The sequence below is a fragment of the Salvelinus fontinalis genome, chromosome 38 (genome assembly GCF_029448725.1).
Source record: "Salvelinus fontinalis isolate EN_2023a chromosome 38, ASM2944872v1, whole genome shotgun sequence".
Lineage (NCBI taxonomy): Eukaryota > Metazoa > Chordata > Actinopteri > Salmoniformes > Salmonidae > Salvelinus > Salvelinus fontinalis.
Window position 1 is genome coordinate 24738527 of NC_074702.1, and position 8467 is coordinate 24746993.

Sequence of the window (8467 nt, forward strand, 5' to 3'; positions counted from 1 at the left end):
TGGGGGAGGGGGGGTGCATGCAAATAGTCTGGGTAGTCATTTGATTAGCTGTACAGGAGTCTTATGGCTTGGGGGTAGAAGAGAACAGTCTATAACTAGGGTGGCTGGAGTCTCTGACAATTTTTAGGGCCTTCCTCTGACACCGCCTGGTATAGAGGTCCTGGATGGCAGGAAATTTGGCCCCGGTGATGTACTGGGCCATACACACTATCCTCTGTAGTGCCTTGCGGTCAGAGACCGAACAGTTGCCATACCAGGCCATGATGCAGACCCGTCAGGATGCTCTCGATGGTGCAGCTGTAAAACCTATTGAGGATCTGAGGACACATGCCAAATATTTTCAGCCTCCTGAGGGGGAATAGGTTTTGTCGTGCCCTCTTCACGACTGTCTTGTTGTGCTTGAACCATGTTAGTTTGTTGGTGATGTGGACACCAAGGAACTTGAAGCTCTCAACCTGCTCCACTACAGCCCCTTCGATGAGAATGGGGGTGTGCTCGGTCCTCTTTTTCCTGTAGTCCACAATCATCTTGTTGTCCTTGCACCACACGGTCAGGTCTCTGACCTCCTCCCTATAGGCTGTCTTATCGTTGTTGTGATCAGGCCTACCACTGTTGTGTGGATCAGCGTGGCGGATGTGTTGTTACCTACCATTACCACCTGGGGGCGGCCCGTCAGGAAGTCCAGCATCCAGTTGCAGAGGGAGGTGTTTAGTTCCAGGGTACTTAGCGTAGTGATGAGCTTTGAGGGCACTATGGTGTTGAACTCTGAGCTGTAGTCAATGAATAGCATTCTCACTTTTGGTTCCAGGAAAAACCCTTTTTGGTTCCAGGTATAACCCTATTGCATTCCATGTAGAATCCTTTTTCCAGAGGGTACTAAATTTAACCCAAAAGAGTTCTACCTGGAACCAAAAAGGGGTTTTCCTGGAACCAAAAGGGTTCCCCAATGGGGAACCGATTTTTCTAAGAGTGTACCTACCATTGTGAATTAGGTCTACTTCAAGCTCAGCAGACTATACTTTACAGGCTATACCCTACATTAGGCCTACATTCTGACTAATAACTATCACATCATGCATAGAACGTAATAATGAAGCATTGATAACTTGTAAACTTTTATTTTGTTTTTTATTTCACCTTTATTTATCCAGATAGGCTAGTTGAGAACAAGTTCTAATTTACAACTGTGACCTGGCCAAGATAAAGCAAAGCAGTGCGAAACAAACAACAACACAGAGTTACACATGGAATAAACAAACATACAGTCATTAACACAATAGAAAAAAAGTCTATATACAGTGTGTGCAAATGAGGTAAGATAAGGGAGGTAAGGCAATAAATAGGCCAATAGTGGCAAAATAATTACAATTTAGCAATTAAACACTGGAGTCATAGATGTGCAGAAGATGAATGTGCAAGTAGAGATACTGGGGTGCAAAGGAGCAAACAAAATATATATAACAGTATGGGGATGAGGTAGTTGGATGAGCTATTTACAGATGGGCTATGTACAGGTGCAGTGATCTGTGAGCTGCTCTGACATCTGGTGCTTAAAGTTAGTGAGGGAGATATGAATCTCCAGTTTCAGTGATGTTTGCAATTCGTTCCAGTCATTGGCAGCAGAGAACTGGAAGTAAAGGCGACCAAAGGAGGAATTGGCTTTGGGGGTGACCAGTGAAATATACCTGCTGGAGCGCGTGCTACGGGTGCTGCTATGGTGACCAGTGAGCTGAGATAAGGTGGTGCTTTACCTAGCAAAGACTTCTAGATGACCTGGAGCCAGTGGGTTTGGCGTTTGAGTATGAGTACGAGTATGAAGTGAGGGCCAGCCAACGAGAGCATACAGGTCGCAGGGGTGGGTAGTATATGGGGCTTTGTTGACAAAACTTCTATTGAAGTCTATCATGTGAACACGTTAGCCAGGTTGCAGCCTCTGTTCAGCTATTACATTCCACTCCTTGCCACTTGTCATTTGCCAAAGAGACCGGCCTTTCGTCAATCTTCAAATATGAACATTCTATCATTAATGAGCTCGAGGAGATCAGAGGATTCGGTAACCCTCACAGCTATCCAATCATAATGTTCATACAAATTAGATTGCATTTTTAAAACTTAATTCATACATTTGATTGGAAACATAACATTCAACATTCTGACATAATTCATTGAATTGTAAACATAAACATTTGGCGCGGGAGAATATAGTATTCCTGTTCATTGCTTTTTTACCACCAGCCAATGTGATCACATCACACCAGAGAAGCTTCCCCACCACTTCCGCACCACTGTGAACACTGTAGCATATTTTATATCCAGCAAGCAAGAGCAAGGTGCTTCTTTGTCGAATATATGTTTTAATTGCTCAAAATAGGTGACCAAACTACATTAAGTGTACAAAACATTAGGAACATCTGCTCTATCTGTGACATAGACTGACCAGGTGAATCCAGGTGAAAGCTATGATCCCTTATTGATGTCACCTGTTAAATCCACTTCAATCAGTGTAGATGAAGGGGCAGAGACAGGTAAAAGAAGGATTTTTATGCCTTGAGACAATTGAGGTATTGATTGTGTACGTGTGCAATTCAGAGGGTGAATGGGCAAGACAAAAGATGTAAGTGCCTTTGAAAGCGGTATGGTAATAGGTGCCAGGCCAACCGGTTTGAGTGTGTCAAGAACTGCAATGCTGCTGGGTCAACAGTTTCGCATATGTATCAAGAATGGTCCACCACCCAACGGACATCCATCCAACTTGACACAACTGTGGGAAGCATTGGAGTCAACATGGGCCAGCATCCCTGTGGAACGCTTTCGACATCTTGTGCAGTCCATGCCCCGACGAATTGAGGCTGTTCTGCGGGCATAAGGGGATTCAACTCAACATTACGAAGGTGTTCCTAATGTTTTGTACACTCAGTGTATTGGGACACACATTGGGCTAGACTACTGGTTCAAGAGTTATAAGAGGAATAGAGAGAGGATGGGTGTAAGAGAGGCCAGTGGAGATGCCAGCGGAGATGCATGAATTGCACAATAATATTTTTGTCTGGCACACGTCTTGTGCCAATGAACTGAAGTTGAACATCACCAAATGCGTTAGTGTAATTAAATGTGCAATAAAAAAAAGTATAATACCTAGGCATATTTCATTAAACCCTGGCTGTTTATGTAGGAAACTGACAGGAGTGTCAAGGAGTGGAATGTAAGCTAAAAAGACTGGTACACAGACTATGAACACCTGACATAGTAGCTATAAGTATTCAAATGTTTGTGTGAACTGGAAAAGGACCACTACTGGGTTTCTCTAACATCAAGGAAGTCCCTTGTTGACCTTTCACATTAGCTGAAAAAGCCCCGACAGAGTTCAGAGACAGCTGTCAATAAATCACTTCAAAACAGAGTGACTTCTGTGCAATGGTCATTTCGGTTAACCCAGAACTAAAGTCTCAAGTAATTTGTCAGCTGCCCACCCACGAGAGATTAGTGCAACGGTAAATAAATTGTACATGTTCAGTGTTCAGGCTATCTAAATTCTCTAATTCAGCAAGTCTTCACTTTGAATGGCAGGCATTCCTCTCTGCAGAATGACGGAAACGGATACAAATAGTGGAACTATGCCATATTTGGACTAGATAATGCTAAACAAGCATGGCTTATGGTAATATAATATATATTTTTTTATAATAATTCAATATTGTTTTTTATAAATACAAAAAAATAAAATGAAATCCCACTGTGGATGTGTTAGACTGCATAATTGCATTTGGGGCATTCATACAGTATATGTACTGTACAGCCTTACATATGGAGTGTGCACTGTCTGTGCACCCATGGAATGGGGTCTCAGCCTATTCAGTGACACCCACAGATTACAACTCAGTACAGTTTACACAAACATTAGCGTCAGAGCTCTTATTGTCATTGGTGATCAGTCCTTCTACCGTTGTGTCATCAGAAAACTTGATGATGGTGTTGGAGTCAAAAATATTTGCGTCTTATTGCAGGACTTTGACTGTGGCAAATTACCTCCTCAGTCAAACCATAGTGCGTAATGAACATTCATTCATATTGGACTGTACAGCCTTAACTGAATTTCAGTATCAGCCTACTCAGTGACACCCACAGATTACAACTGTAGAGTTAACACATATTAAAAATCGAATCAAATGTTATTTGTCACATGCTTCATAAACAACAGGTGTAGACTAACAGTGAAATGCAGAGTTAAAGATAAAATAAAAAATAGTGACATGAGGAATAAATACAGAGTGAATAACAATGACAAGTAAAAATAACAGGGCTATATACGGGAAGTACCAGTACCGAGTCGGAGTGCAGGGCTACAAGGTAATTGAGGTAGCTATGTGTATATAAGTAGGGTTACTGTAAAGTGACTAGGCAACAGTATAGAATAACAGACAGTAGCAGCAGCAGGCAGCCATTTGATTAGCTACAGTGTCAAGAAAAAGTATGTTAACCCTTTGGAATTACCTGGATTTCTGCATAAATTGGTCATAAAATGTGTTCTGATCTTCGTCTAAGTCACAACAATAGACAAACACAGTATGTTTAAACTAATAACACAAATTATTGTATTTTTCTTGCCTATACTGAATACAACATTTAAACTTTCACAGTGTAGGTTGGAAAAAGTGTGTGAACCCCTAGGCTAATGACTTCACTAATTGGAATCAGGAGTCAGCTAACCTGGAGTCCCATCAATGAGACGAGATTGGAGATGTTGGTTAGAGCTGCCCTGCCCTATAAAAAACACTCACAAAATTTGAGTTTGCTATTCACAAGAAGCATTGTCTGATCTGAACCATGCCTTACACAAAAGAGATCTCAAAAAACCTAAGATTAAGATTTGTTGACTTGCATAAAGCTGGAAATGGTTATAAAAGTATCTCTAAGGGCCTTGATGTTCATCAGTCCACGGTAAGACAAATTGTCTATAAATGGATAAAGTTCAGCACTGTTGCTACTCTTCCTAGTAGTGGCCGTCCTGCAAAGATGACTGCAAGAGCACAGCGCAGAATGCTTAATGAGGTTAAGAACAATCCTAGAGTGCCAGCTAAAGATTTACAGAAATCTCTGGAACATGCTATCATCTCTGTTGACGAGATTACGATACGTAAAACACTAAACAAGAATGGTGTTCACGGGAGGACACCACAGAAGAAGCCACTGCTGTCCAAAATAAACATTGCTGCACGTCTGACGTTCGCAAAAGAGCACCTGGATGTTCCACAGCGCTACTGGAAAAATATTCTGTGGACAGATGAAACTAAAGTTGAGTTGTTTGGAAGGAACACACAACACTATGTGTGGAGAAAAAAAGGTACAGCGCACCAACATCAAAACCTCATCCCCACTGTAAAGTATGGTGGAGGCAGCATCATGGTTTGGGGCTGCTTTGCTGCCTCTGGGCCTGGACAGCTTGCTATCATGGACAGAAAAATGAATTCCCAAGTTTATCAAGAAATTTTGCAGGAAAATGTAAGGCTATCTGTTGAAGCAAATTGAAGCTCAACAGAAGTTGGGTGATGCAACAGAACAACGACAAAAAACACAGAAGTAAATCAACAACAGAATTGCCTCAACAGAAGAAAATACGCCTTCTGGAGTGGCCCAGTCAGAGTCCTGACCTCAACCCGATTGAGATGCTGTGGCATGACCTCAAGAGAGTGGTTCACACCAGACATCCCAAGAATATTGTTGAACTGATACAGTTTTGTAAAGAGGAATGGTCCAAAATTCCTCCTGACCATTGTACAGGTCTGATCCACAACCACAGAAAATGTTAGTTTGAGGTTATTGCTGCAAAAGGAGGGCCAACCAGTTATTAAATCCAAGGGTCCACATACTTTGTCCACCCTGCACTGTGAATGTGTACACAATGTGTTCAATAAAGACATGAAAACATATAATTGTTTGTGTGTTATTAGTTTATTAGTTCTGTGCTTGTCTATTGTTGTGACTTAGATGAAGATCAGATCAAATTTTATGACAAATATATGTAGAAATCCAGGTAATTATAATGGATTCACATGCTTTATCTTGCCACTATTTAGTAGTCTTGTTTAGCAGTCTTATGGCTTGGGGGTAGAAGCTGTTCAGGGTCCTCCTCTCCACCCTCTCAGAGCTGGGCATCTCAGGTTCTGCACACTTTTTAATTGCATCCTACCTAGCAGGATGCTCCTACCAGGTGACGTGGAGAGGATCTGTGACTGCACCATGTACTCTCACTACTGGTGTCCTCCAGGGCTCGGTTCTAGGACCTCTCCTATTCTCTCTATACAAGTCACTCAGCTCTGTCATGTCCTCACATGCTCTCTCCTATCATTTCTATGCAGATGACACAACTATCTTTCTCCTTCCCCCCTTCTGACACCCAGGTGGCAACACGCATCTTTGCGTGCCTGGCAGATATCTCAGCTTGGATGTCGGCCCACCACCTCAAGCTCTTCCTCCAGGGGAAGGTCTGCCCGCTCCAAGACTTCTCCATCATGGTTGATAACTCCATGGTGTCCCCCTCCTAGAGCTCAAAGAGCCTTGGTGTGACCTAGGACCACACCCTGTCCATCTCTGCAAACATCAAAGCAGTGACACACTCCTGCAGGATCATGCAGCCGAGACCAATGTAACAGTATAACTTTAGTCCGTCCCCTCGCCCCGGGTGCGAACCAGGGACCCTCTGCACACATCAACAACAGTCACCCACAAAGCATCGTTACCCATCGCTCCACAAAAGCCGCGGCCCTTGCAGAGCAAGGGGAACCACTACTTCAAGGTCTCAAAGCGAGTGACGTCACCGATTTAAACGCTATTAGCGCGCACCACCGCTTACTAGCTAGCTTTTTCACATCGGTTACACTCACTTCCCTTTCGACCTCCTCCTTTTCCTCAGCAACCAGTGATCCGGGTCAACAGCACCAATTGAATAGTATAACTTTAGTCCGTCCCCTCGCGAACCAGGGACCCTCTGCACACATCAACAACAGTCACCCACGAAGCATCGTTACACATCGCTCCACAAAAGCCGCGGCCCTTGCAGAGCAAGGGGAACCACTACTTCAAGGTCTCAAAGCGGGTGACGTCACCGATTGAAATGCTATTAGCGCGCACCACCGCTAACTAGCTAGCCATTTCACATTGGTTACACTCAAAAACATCCGTAGAGTATGATCCTACCTCATACAGGAAGCGGCGCAGGTCCTAATCCAGGCACTTGTCGCCTCCCTTCTGGACTACTGCAACTCGCTGTTGGCTGGGCCCTCCGTTTTTGCCAGGAAACCTCTGCAACTTATCCAGAACACTGCAGCACACCTGGTGTTCAACCTTCTCAAGTCCACCATGACACCTTGGTGCTGAAGCTCGCATCCACTACAAGACCATGGTACTTGCCTACGGAGGAGCAAGAGGAACTGCTCCTCCCTACCTTCAGGCTATGCTCAACTCCTACACCCCAACCGAGTTCTCCGTTCTGCCACCTCTGGTCTCTTGGCCCTCTCACCTTCTCAAGTCCACCATGACACCTTGCTCCTCTGCACACCCCACTGGCTTCCAGCTGAAGCTCGCATCCACTACAAGACCATGGTACTTGCCTACGGAGCAGTAAGAGGAACTGCTCCTCCCTACCTTCAGGCTATGCTCAACTCCTACACCCCAACCGAGTTCTCCGTTCTGCCACCTCTGGTCTCTTGGCCCTCTCACCCCTATGGGAGGGCAACTCCCGCTCACCCCAGTCCAAGCTCTTCTCTGTGCTGGCACCCCAATGGTGGAATCAGCTTAACCCTGAAGCTAGGATAGCAGAGTCCCTGCCCATCTCCCAAAAACATCTGAAACCCTACCTATTCGAAGAGTTTCTTAAATAATCCCACAGCACCCACTCCTCACCCCCCAACACAAAAAGCCCTTTGTGAACTAACACTTGCACTTGACTTTCTTCCCCCTTACTAGCTCTGACTTTCCTGATAGCAACTTTATTGAGGAAAAATGTACTTACTAAATTACTCAAATGTAAAATGTTTCAGACTTACTGCTTGCAGTGCGGTGTCAGAGAGAACAGTCTATGGCTTTAGTGGCTGGAGTCTTTGACAATTCTTTGGGCCTTCTCCTGACACCGGCTGGTATAGAGGTCCTGGATGGCAGGGAGCTCGGCCCCAGGGATGCCCCCGGCCTTACTCACCACCCTCTGTTGTGCCTTGCGTTTGGGTGCATTGCAGTTGACGTTCCAAGCGGTGATGCAGCCAGTCAAGATTCTCTCAATGGGGCAGCTGTACAACTTTTTGAGGATCTGAGGAACCATACCAAATCTTTTCAGCCTCCTGTGTATGGATCATGTTAATTCCTTACAGATGTGGACGCAGAGGAACTTGAAACTCTTGACCCACTCCACTACAGCCCCATCGATGTGGATGGGCGTGTCCTCGCACCTCTGTTTCCTGTAGTCCAGGATCAGCTC